Genomic DNA, 13,310 nt, shown 5'->3' on the forward strand with positions numbered 1-13,310 from the left:
TGGGGCGAAAGGGAACACCCGCCGCGGCCCCAGCGCTCCGGGGTTGCGTAAAGGAAGACAGCATAGTATAGCGTTGCTGCCACCGCGTCGGAGCAGACGCCCTGAAGGAAGAACACAACAGACAACCGTCGAAGCCCCAAACGAAGCAGCCCCCGTTCATCGTAAGCGAACCGTTTCCTCGTGGGCGGAGACGTCACCGGCGAGCTCCAACGCCGCAGCCGTCTTGGAACGCGGGGCGTCGCTCGGCAGGACGCTGGAGCACTTGATGCATTATGGTGCGTGTTCATCGGAGCGCTGGCAGATGTGGTGGTGGTGGCACAAAATTTATTTAGTGAATGCCCCCAAAAATGAAAAAAAAATTAAGATGCCGCCGTTCCGTGGGTGGCCTTCGGGCTGCCGGTCGTGGCCACCAGATCATGCCTGGCGGCGACTTCCGCTGCCCAGATCGTTAGTCGTAGCTGGACATCCGGCTCCGGGCTGGCCAAAGCAGCCTCCCACAGCTGGGGACTAGATACATGCTAAGGGACAGGGGGAGAGTGTTTCGGGCATGAATAGAGAATATGAGCATAGTCGGCTCGTGAGTGTCTGCAGAGCGTGCATTCGGGTGAGAAGGCACCGGGGTGAATAAGGGCAAGTAGGGCAGGAGAGAAGAAAGTGTGGGTCTGTAAATGGCGCCACGTGCTCTGTTGGAGCTTATACAGGGATTTGTGTGGGGGAGGGAGGGATAGGCGAGAGTTGCGGTAATGGAGGGTGATGTCATGGAAGGTGAGGAGGGAGTCACGCGTGTCCATCCCGGAGCGGAGGGGGCCAGCTCGGTCTGTCGTCTCGCGAGCGATGGAATTTGCCGCCTCGTTGCCAGGGTACCCCGCGTGAGATGTAGACCCCTGTGATCTACTGGTACATACCCACTCTGGGGAATTGGCCAAGAATCGGGTAGGCCAATAAGTCAAAAGTTATATGATATGTAAGCTATAATCGAAAGATATGAGATTGTAGAGCCTGCATGATTTTATGAAACTGAAAAATTCTATATCATGACCATAAAGTAAATAGAATTCAAGTTCAGGTTTGGTGAAAGAAAAGGAAGATAAAAATTTTATATTCGGAGTCTAAATCTCATTGATCCTGAAAGAAACTCCTGAATGGCAGCGCAAACCTTTCCGTTGCTGTGCCCAAGAGTAGAGGAACCCAAAGAAATCACATTTTGAACAACTAAAGCTAATCCAATAAGACGGAGGGAGTTTCTAGGGTTTGTTTTCTTAAGCTAATGATTCGTATACAGGAAATAAAAAGAAATATTCTATGGTTTTATTTTGCCTACACACATGACAAATCGGTGAGAGCGCCGGACCAGCCCTGTATGAGCAAAAATAAAAAAAAAGGTATGCGACAGCGAAGCCTACTAATAGTTACTTCATTTTTTCTAGATTGGCAGAGTGTTTTTCCAGGGGTACAGTAAGTGTTTAAAATTCGAGGAATTTGTTATAGATGGCACAGAGAATTCTCGCATCATGATTTGCCTCCGAAATCTTGCAGCAATAATCAAGGCTGATGTAGGGAGAATTTGAATGGCTGAGCCAGTTAGCGACGCTTTCGCCAATGAATCAGCCGTTTCACTTAGAATGAGGCCTGTATGCCCAGGTACCCAGACTATACGGATATTAGTTAAGTGTTAAGGTACTAAGGATTTAAACACTCGCAGAGCCAGAGATTCATTAGGTGCTGTGAGTGAAGTACACAAGGACAACGAATTAATATAAATGGCTACATAATCTCGTGCTGGGCCTAACTTAAGAAGGGTCAGTACTACTGCTAAATATTCTGCAAGAAATATTGGTACAAAATCCGGAAGCCGCAGGGAAAATGCCCAATCGAGAATAGGGCTGAATATACTGATACTACATTTTTCTTGGTTCTGCGTGGCATCAGCCCCTATAACTACATTTGTTTGTGATGTTATTAAATGATCCTCTGAAATAGCATTTGACATTCGGTAGGGTAGGTCATTTGCATTGCTTAGAAAAATATTGTAAAATTGTATGTTAAGAGGATTTTCACTGTCACAAATGGGCTTTACCTCTCTGATCCTAACGTTCAACGGATCGAGAAGAGTTTGTACAAAATTAACTTGAGGAGTGTGGAATCGAGACCAATGTGCATCGAAAAACATACTAGGCTGAGAAATGAACACTGTTTGGCAATGTCTTATTGGTGATTTGTACGGCCTTAAAAATGTTTGTACCGCGAGCACACGAAACCGAGTTACGAGAGAAGGAATTCTTGCTTCTAGATACAACATAGCATTTGCTACAAATTTAGGCAGCCCTAAACATAGCCTTAATGCCTGCTTTTTTTAGAAGAACAAGGGGGCGAAGCTTATATGCAGACACCCCAGAGTATAGCACACAGCCGAATTCTAGGACAGGGCGTATATACATACGGTAGATTGATAACAAGGAGCCCCTGCGCATGCCTGATCGACTATTGCTCAGTCTACGTAACAAACCCATTGCTCGAACGCCTTTAACTGCAATATAATCTATGTGCGCACGCCATGAAAGAGAGCTGTCGTATATAACACCGAGATACTTAACAGCATCTGCTTGTGGAATGAAATCGAGCTGGTGCGACAGAGACATATGTACTATTTCCTTCAGAGTAAATACGAGCAATGAGCACTTGTTCACGTTTCGAGTCAGATGAATGGAATTAAGCCAAGCTTTTAGAACAGATAAATAGTAGATAGCGTTGCAGGTTTTCGTAAAGTGCTTTAATATCCTTTGCCGGTGAGAAAAAGGCAGTGTCATCCATATACAGGTATATGCATACATCCTCTTGGGATTGAATGGAGCTCATTAATGTACTGAATAAAACCGGAGATAGCACTGAGCCCTGTGGAACTCCTTTTGCCTGTCTATATGCACTCGATGAAAAGCCATTCCGGAAGCAATTAAATTTTCTGCCACTTAAAAATTGCGTAATCCATGCTTGCAAATATTTGGGGGACTTGTTCTCGCAGCCGGCTTACCAGAATCTCGCGTTCGATGCTATCGTATGCCTTGGTGATATCAAGCGTAACTAACGCCGCATACTGACCTTGGCGCCGTGCAAGTTGTATACGACTTTCCAGGTCAATATGCGCTTGCCATATGGAGCACTCCGGCCTGAATCCAATTTGACATGGACTAAGAAGCTTTCTTGTATTAATAATATTCATAACGCGAACATGTAAGGCTCTTTCTATCAACTTTACAAAATGTGATGTAAGGGCGATTGGTCTAATGATGTCTAGGGTATAACTCTCTTCCTATTTTTTAGGTAGCGGTACAATCTTTGCAATCTTCCATTCTGTTGGGATCCAAGCTCCTCTGACTGAATAATTCATGATGTTTAGCATATCGTCTTGCAACTCTTTGTATAAATTTTTTTTAAGATGGCCAAGGTGACTCCATCAGGGTCTGGAGCCGCAGTCGGAATTTTCTTTACGACATATGACAATTCATTTGCAGTTATCTCCGTATAATCCTCATCAATATGGGGAATCAATGTAGCGGGATGAACATTAGAAGAAATGCGATGCTCCAGCCTTTTAGCTAGAACTTCCAGTGACTCTATCATGTCATGTGAACATAAAACTCTAGATTCGACGTTTGCCGGCAACAGAATCATTTTCTTGTATCTAAGAAAGCTGAATAGCGCCCGTTTGTTATTGGGTTTGGCGAGAAAATCAAAATGCTTTATGTCGTTTTCATATTTTACTTTTGATACATCACGCTTAAACGTAACTGCAACAAATTTATAGTCTGACCAAGTTTCCGGGCATGGGTTATGTAACAATTTCTTCCAGGAGGCTTTTCTTCTCCTACAATCCCGCGAAGAGTCATAATACCACCAGCGCGAAGAGGATTTTTCTTTAACTGAGTGAACCTCAAATTCAGCTTTTCTATGGGAGTCCTCTAAGAGTGAACCAATGCTTAATGCTTTTTGCTTAAAATTCGCTTCAGATAGGGCAGTCAATGATGATCGCAAATTACTCTGGAATTTGCTATAATTTATGTATGTTCGTGCATAAGACACTAAGAATGTTACCGGGCACATAATCTCACAAATCGCCGGAATGTGGTCCCTATTTGTGGCATAGTGAACAGTCGACCAAGAGTATACGCAAAGACCTGCACCTGGGAAAGTCAAATCTAGAGCGCAAGTAGCTAAACCTTTCACAAAATAAGGATGACCGGACTTCTGACATGAGATTATCGTCCTATGACCAATCTCATGGTCGAATACCGCACTGATCTGTTTTTAAGCCCCATGTGAGATGATGGGAGTTGAAATCACCAGCAAATATGACATCATTTCCGCTAATAGATATTTCGCTATCCATAGGTCGTGTGTCGTGAACACCTGAAGGATAGTATACATTGGCGATGCAACGCCACATATTCCTTTCTTTTACAGCGAAGCTGTTAAGGGCTACTTCTCCCAGGATCGTGTCCGTGTGTTAACAAAACACTATATCACCATCAGTACTGGCTCCAGCGTCTTCTTCCACAGCTGGCTCGTTGGAGCCTCTCGACGCTATAGCGCGAACGTGCTCGTCTGCAGCATTAATTAATTAATTAATTATGGAACACAATGACGCAACCAATTTTACAGTTAATTACCGCGACGCTGTTAAGGGCTAGTTCCCACAGGATCGTGTCCGTGTCCACTATCGGTTCGGCACTGCCCTGTCTTCGGGTTGATACCGAAGATAGTGCAATGCCGGGTCGACCCGCGGCGGAGGTGAAACAGGCGTTAAGCACTCCCCACACGCGGACCGATGCCGAAGATAGTCAATACAAGGCCGACCAGCGGTGGAGGTGAAGCAAGCGTTAAGCACTCCCCATACGTGATAGTGCAATGCCACGCCGACCCACGGTGGAGGTGCAGTTCACCATGAAGTGGGACACATACACAGCTTCACTGGTCATCCTTCTTCACAGAGTGCAAGCGCACTGACTTTTTGAAATCTTGAAGCCATCCAGCGAAATCACTGCTTTGGTATAATAAGAGTCGCACTGGACCCACAATGCAGCACCTCATACACTGGACGCGCTACAAGAACACTTGAACCACGGTACCAAAATTTTCACTGCCCGTATCCGTAATGTTCGGTGCGACACTTCTCTTCCCGAGCATGTCACGTAAGCACTCAGTCGATTCGCAGGCAATGGAACAAGCTGTCTGTCTTCACCATCATGTGACTCGGCGGTCTGCTCACTTGGCAAATGGGTCAAATTTGGGGCTGTGCTGGGCGAGCTTACGTCCTGTGGGATGTCGTAGCTTCCTGCCTCGTCACCACCCTTCGGCTCAAGCCGAATGAGAGGCCAGGGGTTTCTCTCAATTTGTATTCCAGAGTCCATTTTGATGACATATGACCTTGGTATCTTGGCGTTACTAGGGCAACGCCTGCTGCTTTACAGTCATTTACTCACACACTGTTCCCTTGTAGCAGGGGTGGCAGCAGGGGCATGACGGCGATTCAAGTTCCTTCTTCTGCTTCTTCCTGACGGCGCGATCTTCGTCGTGAACCCTTTTCAGGTTGACGAACTTGGGTGACATCTTTATGGGGTGCAGGGGAATCGTAATACGCAGTCGCCGGCCCATCAAGAGCTCGGCTGAAATTTTCCCCAAAGGGTATCCCAGTAACCTGCTAAGAATAGGTATGGATCATGGGATTTCTGAATAAGACCTTGTATCCTCTTACCCGTCCTCTCCACCTATCTGTTGGCCTGTGGATATCTCGGGCTGGACGTGACATGTCGAAACCCATGTTCTGGAGAAAAGCAGTCAAACGTTGTCGAAATAAACTGTGTTCCATTGTTTGAAAACGCTATTTCAGGAATGCCATACCGTGCAAAGATGCTCTTATTCTGGTTTACACCGTGGTCAGTGATACTCGCCGCAAGACGAGCAACTTCTGGATATCCTGACAGGTAATCAACAACAAGACAGTCCGTACCCTTCATTTCGCAAAGATCGATGCCGACTTCCTGCTAAGGCAGCATCGGGGGCGTCGGAAGAGATCATTAGGTGTGAATCCTGTTTGCGTGACATACAGCACTCTACGCAGTTTGTTACTAACTCTGCTAGTTCCGAGCTTAGTCCCGGCCACCACACGGATTTGCCCGCACGCGCGCAACATTTAGAGATGCCCTGGTGACCGTCATGTAGACGGCTCGAGACTTCGGCCCTTTGACGCTGCGGTACGACGAGGCGCATGTCTTTCCTCAAAACCCCATTACAAACTGAGATTGTCGCCTTAGATTGCCAATACGGCTGCATACAGGCTTGAAAAGAGCGATGTCGTGGCCACCCGTTTCGACAGAAGCAAACCAAGGCTTGGCAGATGGAATTTTCTGCCTGACTTTGTTTCACCTTCTCAAAGCCACAAACTTGAGCCACGGCATCAACGCGACCTTGTGCGAAGCGCTCGACTTCGGATACAGACAGTGCTTGAGGATCTCGCTGCCTCGATCGGACCGGAGCCCTTGACAAAGTATCGGCCAAGACAAGATTTTTGCCGGGCACGTACCAAATATAGAACATGAAGCCCGTTAGCCTCATTTGGAGGCTACTGAATACACGGACGAAACAAATCAAGCGGTGCTTTGTCCAGCAGCGTTACGAACGGTTTGTAGTCAGTCTCGAATTGTACTTTGAGTCCTCGGAGATACTCCTCAAACGTTTCCGCTGCCCATGTCATCCAATTGATGCTCTACAGCACCTGTCATGGGAATAGGAACGTGGCGTGCCACATGAACCTCATAGAGCACAGAGTTTGGCTTCAAGCGGATCATGTACTCTCCTGGCAGTGTACCTGATCACTGAAACAGCTGAGGGTACCGATGCTCTTAAAGTCCTGAAGACGCTACCCTGTCTACAAATTTAACCACCCCAAGCCGTTCTGAGGCTTCTATGAGAGGCCGGGGGAGGGGGGGCTGGAGGCTACAAAAGGCCTCTGCAGAGGCGCAGAGCGTTTGACTACAAAAAAGGACGAAGCCAAATGGACGCAAGGTCCTGCCAATCGACACTGCCGGAGCCAGGGAAGCGTCATGCCTTCCCTTGATGGGATGAGCGCACAAACTCTTAGCATTCTGGTTGCGTAGATACCACATCACGGTGCATACCTGAGCAGAACGGACACTAAGCTGTCTAATTGATCTTCTCAGTGGGCGCTGACAAACGCCTCATCTCGTGCACCATAGATGTACGATGCCTATGACAACGTTCCTCATCGCTCCAGCGTTGCACGCCGGCATTTGCCAGGTCGCTGTTCCTGCGTATTCTTGCCACCATGTCGACCCCACGTATCCTTAGAACAGCGCTGGCTAGGAGATAGAGTGCTACGACGAACCTTGCTATCGCTTTCAATGAGTATAAAGAAAGACAGCACCGTCTCGCGCGCTCCTACTTTATTTCCACGTCTAGGGCAGCTTCTGTCATTACGGTGCGTCAAATAAGGTGTGTGGGGTAGCGCACTTGCAGAATTTCGCGTGCCCACTAACTCGACCTCTACTTCTCAGAGCAGCCAGCCTTTCCACCTTTCCCTCATACGGTGCACATTAAATGGTCAGAAACAACGCAGACATTGCGGTAAAACGCAGAGCGCGCGAAAATGACAGATATGCGGAAAGATAGAGAAAACAGGCATGGCCCGTGATGTAACTATGTTTTTGAATGAGTCCTCTCAAAATTTGTGTTATCCTTTAGTTGCCTAATGCTTCGTTGTGACTGTGCCTTTTAACCCTTTTGGTTTTGTTGGCCGTATTTTTCAATAAATCCAGTGTGTCCAATCCCCCTCGTGGACATGCGCCATGTATCGAGCCAACAACAAAGCATATGGCGTAGGCTCTCGGCTGCGATATGGGAAAACAGATTGCTGAAAACGGCGGATTGCTGCCGGGGGAAGCGGATGCATTAAACGGGGGAGCTTCTGGCAAGAAGAATGCACAGCATCACCTCCTCACGCCGCCACTTCGTCGTATTTCATTTGCTTCTATCTCGGCTAGTACTAAAGCTTTTTGAAAAACTCCCACGTTGCAAGTATGTTGAGACGATGGTTTACGACTTACAGTGTATATATAACAACAAAAATTCTAACGGGACGTGTTGACTGCTTGACAGTAAAATGTGCCTTGTTATTCCAATATTTAGGGCAAAGGTAGGTCGACGGAAATAGCGTACGGCGTAGAAGGCCGTAAGCTTTTAACAGTCTGCAAGTTGCAGCAGCAGGGCAAGTCTTGTAACAAACACTACCGAATTGGCGATCTGCACATCCACATTATGACGTATATTACAGCTATACCTATTCGGATGAAGATGTACAGTGTACGAGCATAGTGCACAGGTAGATTTACGAGTTTATAGGTGCACCTAGACGTCATGCATACGAGTGTGCATCTGTATTGGAACACACGCACTTGAGGCGAAGTCATCGCAATATGCGCACATCGCCACCTGGCTCATCATGGCCTGCGAGAAGCACAGTTAAAATCCCTCCAGAGATATGTCATTGATGCATATCGGGTTGCGTCCTCATACGCGACAAGGCACTTCGTCATTTTCCGTACTCTTTTCGGTGTGAACAAACAAAAATAAAATGGTTACTATAGTGGCGGAGATGCCGTTTCCACTGGTTAACGCATCCAGTACACAGGTTTCTTACATAACACCTCCACTGTCAGCTTGGCGCTCGCGCACGTAAGGATCTCTAGATACAAAAGTCAGCGACAACTCAAGGAGCACTCGGCGGTGGCACCGACAGAATCTTCCTTTCGCCATCGGCATCATGGCTTGTCTGCGAAGATGGTATATTAGGTGACAGATCCTGAGAGTTGTCCTTGTTGGCCACCGGGGTCGTCAGTGGCTGGTGTGACAGGTTACCGCCAGCTGATGCGGCCTGCGACGCTGGCATATTGGGCGAGAGATCCCTCGAAAAGATGTCGTTGTTGCCCACAACAGGAGTGGGTGGCTGGTACGGCAGGTTGCCACCAGCTGGTGCGGCCGGCGACGCCGGCATGTTGGGTGAGAGATCTCTCGAGAAGATATCCTCGTTGCCCAAAAGGGGCGTGGGTGGCTGGTACGGCAGGTTGCCACCAGCTGGTGCGGCCGGCGACGCCGGCATGTAGGGTGAGAGATCCCTCGAGAAGATGTCCTTGTTGCCCACAAGGGGCGTAGGTGGCTGGTACGGCAGGTTGCCACCAGCTGGTGCGGCCGGTGACGCCGGCATGTTGGGGGAGTGGTCCCGCGAGAAGATGTCCTTGTTGCCCACAAGGGGCGTAGGTGGCTGGTACGGCAGGTTGCCACCAGCTGGTGCGGCCGGTGACGCCGGCATGTTGGGGGAGTGGTCCCGCGAGAAGATGTCCTTGTTGCCCACAAGGGGCGTAGGTGGCTGGTACGGCAGGTTGCCACCAGCTGGTGCGGCCGGTGACGCCGGCATGTTGGGGGAGTGGTCCCGCGAGAAGATGTCCTTGTTGCCCACAAGGGGCGTAGGTGGCTGGTACGGCAGGTTGCCACCAGCTGGTGCGGCCGGTGACGCCGGCATGTTGGGGGAGTGGTCCCGCGAGAAGATGTCCTTGTTGCCCACAAGGGGCGTAGGTGGCTGGTACGGCAGGTTGCCACCAGCTGGTGCGGCCGGTGACGCCGGCATGTAGGGGGAGTGGTCCCGCGAGAAGATGTCCTTGTTGCCCACAAGGGGCGTAGGTGGCTGGTACGGCAGGTTGCCACCAGCTGGTGCGGCCGGTGACGCCGGCATGTAGGGGGAGTGGTCCCGCGAGAAGATGTCCTTGTTGCCCACAAGGGGCGTAGGTGGCTGGTACGGCAGGTTGCCACCAGCTGGTGCGGCCGGTGACGCCGGCATGTAGGGTGAGAGATCCCTCGAGAAGATGTCCGTGTTGCCCACAAGGGGCGTAGGTGGCTGGTAGGACAGGTTACCGCCAGCTGGTGCGGCCGGGGACGCCGGCACGTTAGGAGTAAGTTCCCGCGAGAATATGTCCAAATTGGGGACCACGGGCGACGGGGCGACTTGCGGAGGCCTGCGTAAGCACCACGGAGAAGTACCACCAGAGCACGCTCAGAGATACTGGAGTAGACGTTCGGAGAAAATTACAACTGTTTATTGAAACATTGTGAACGGAGACAAACTTTGCCTCTCTCAATGTTGATCAAGAGCCACAGAACAATAGGTATGTACCTGGAAGCAGCACTTCGACTATGGTATACTTGTTGTCGCCCTGACGAAGACGAGTACTCTTGACGAAATTTTGGTTACTGGTGCATATCTGTTGTTACACAGCGCTTGCTGTATACTTGTCTTCGCCCTGACGAAGACAAGGTATTCGTGTCTAAACGCTTGCCAGAGGCATCTCTTGTTTGAAGACTGTTGAATTTCACAGGTCCCCATATTCCTGTGTACCTTTCTGTTGTTAATTGGGGTGAGAAGTGATTGTTAGTGCTTTCCGACGTATTCTTCGCTACCAGCCTAAGATTACCTTGCAATGTCTCTCGCATAGAACTTATACCGGTGCATCACCCATGGCTGCTTTAAGCTATATTCACATGAAACGCCATTTTGTATACCGCTGTCATCTCGGAGGGTGAAACAGACGCCGTTACAGGCACAGAACTAAAATTGCGTGTGAAATAGCTAACTGCATGACGTCAGTGTGTTTATATTGACCAAGCGTTCTGTGACAGATGACACCGACGTAGTTCGCACCATAGTGTATCTTACAAGAACTACTAGAGGTAACAGTGGCGCTAGTCTTTAGGGGAACTGCAAGTATGACTGTTTAGCCAGCATGAAAATGATGGGAAGTAATTTGGTTCTCTTAAACTTTGTCCTGATATGGCTTCAAACGGCTTCGTGGGTTTGCAAATTGATGGTTTTCAACAATATATAGCGTTATAAAGGACACAATTGTCAACGCTTGTGCACGTTGGCAGACGCTATAAGTGCCTTGCTGTGTTGAAAATACTATGATTGCTTAGAAACTCAGGAAGATCAAGCTTAATAAATAATGTCACGAGAGAATTTGAAACTCCAAGTGCGAAGGCCATACGCATGTATTGACCATCATTTCCATGCTAAATGAACGACGGGAGAACAAGAATTCACAAAAGTAATTTTTTGTAGGAAAACTCCACGTTTCGCAATACAGAGGTCAGGATGCAATATTTACATGCGTATGCGTCGACGGCGGAAACCGGCGCGGAGCGGACAGCTAACTTTCGTGGCGTCAGAGGGCTGGGAACTCGACGTCACCTCTATCCGCGCTCTCAAACTGCCGCTCTCATGTTATATACCGCCCTCGTCGCGTGAACAAGTGGCGATCACATCACCAGTTTTATACCGAGGATGCGAGAGGAAAAGTCAGCGCTAGCGCCTACGTGCGCCACCTCCATGCGGCCACTGACAGAAACAAACGATGGGCGTACAGTGCATGGATCCATCTAAACTGGGATCTCGTGTCATCGAGCGAAATTTCTTGAGCTAAGTTCTCACTGCAAGTTTCTCTCAAAGGCGACATTCAGCCTCCAGTTTCTATCATTTGGCTGTTTGTAAAAAGATGAGAGCAAAAAAAGAATAGCTTAGAATCCAGGAAATAACGATGTTGGGTGTTGATTCTCAACCAGTCACCTATAATTAGAACACAGAGGCTGAAAGAAAGCTGGAGATTTGAATCGATAAACAGTGAAGCAAAAAAAGAAAGGATGATACCCTAGGCTGCATGGAGCCTACGTCTTTTCGCGGAGCTTGAATCGTTGGCTCAAGCCTGAGACGTCCCTGGCACAAGTATTTTTAACCCGTATTCTGGAACGTTCTTACACTCAACCTAGATATTTCACTGCACTCAACTTCAGTTCAACCGAGCATGCAAGGCAATGGAGGGCAGTGCCGCACCTGGACAGAGGTGGTCACTGCACTTCATTGACCCTCCGCGACAATTCTTGATAATTGTAGCGTATTCTTCCGCCGATAGATGGCGCTTTGCTTAATTCGGTAAGTGGAGGAATAGCTTCGAGTCGAGGATCGCGTCAGAATGCATGGGTGAGTCTAGGCCACATTTGTCTTTATATAAAATATATATTTATGCCACATATCCAATAATCCCGTATGCGCATATGGAGATCCCTTATAGAATCTCACATGTTCTCTTATATCACATATGGGACAACCTGTCAGATAGACCCAAATTCAAAACATGTGAACCTATGGGTGTCGCGTATAAGCACACGAATGTTCCAATATATCCGGTTGTATCGGGCACCCCTCATGTGATAGTACGTTATTTAACACATCGTTTAAAAGAATGCCTACAATATTAAACGTTCATCCCGATGAATCACCTGTGCTGACATCATTTGCAAAAGAAAAGAAAAGCCATACCAATTCATTCAATTATTAAATTAGATCAATTAAATAACTTTTTAGCAACAATCTTTACGGCACGTTGATATTGGAAAGTTGAAGATAACCGTCATAAATCTCTAATCCTGTGTTTCTACATTTTAAAATGGTCATGCAGATCAGAATAACTGGCGTCAAATTATTCCTTCAATTAAGCTGATTACACAGGCAGCACCGCGAAGCGCGGCTCGCCATTCAATACCTATGCGACGTAGAAGGGCGTTTTTTAGAGGGTGTCCTATATGGTGTATGGGAATATATACGGGTTTTTAAGTGGTATCCCCATATGCACTTATGGGATTGTTGGATATGGGGCTTACAGCCTTTTATGATAGAGCTGCTGTCAACATTTAATGATAATGGACCGTTAGATAGGCTTTTATATTTTCTGCGGTGCTCTTTGTGGAAAACGCTTCTGACAGGCCGCAACGTCGAAGCCAGTTATCCTTCACGGTTCCCTTTCACTTACGTGAGTGTCCGCCTATAGAATATATTTGTGGCGACGGTGACTTTCGACGGTGCTTAGGCTTACCACCCTTGTATGTTGCAATATGTAAATTTTATTCAAGTCATTCCTGCTGGAAATATCAACGGCGCAATGGTACACTTTTTTTTGTGATTGTCATTATGACAATCGTGTCCAATGCCACTATAGTATTCACATCTAGTGATTGGTTTATTCTGCTGCAGTGTCTGTCACTAATGTCAGAAATATGAGGTGGCGATACTTGTGCATGTCACTTTACTTACTGTAATAAACACCATGAGAGAGAGAGAATAAACTGGAACCAATGTTTCGACAAAGAGACTTGACAATGAGCCTCGATGAATACAGGCGCTTCTGTCGTAACGTTCA

This window comes from Dermacentor variabilis, chromosome 8, assembly GCF_050947875.1.
Source record: "Dermacentor variabilis isolate Ectoservices chromosome 8, ASM5094787v1, whole genome shotgun sequence".
Lineage (NCBI taxonomy): Eukaryota > Metazoa > Arthropoda > Arachnida > Ixodida > Ixodidae > Dermacentor > Dermacentor variabilis.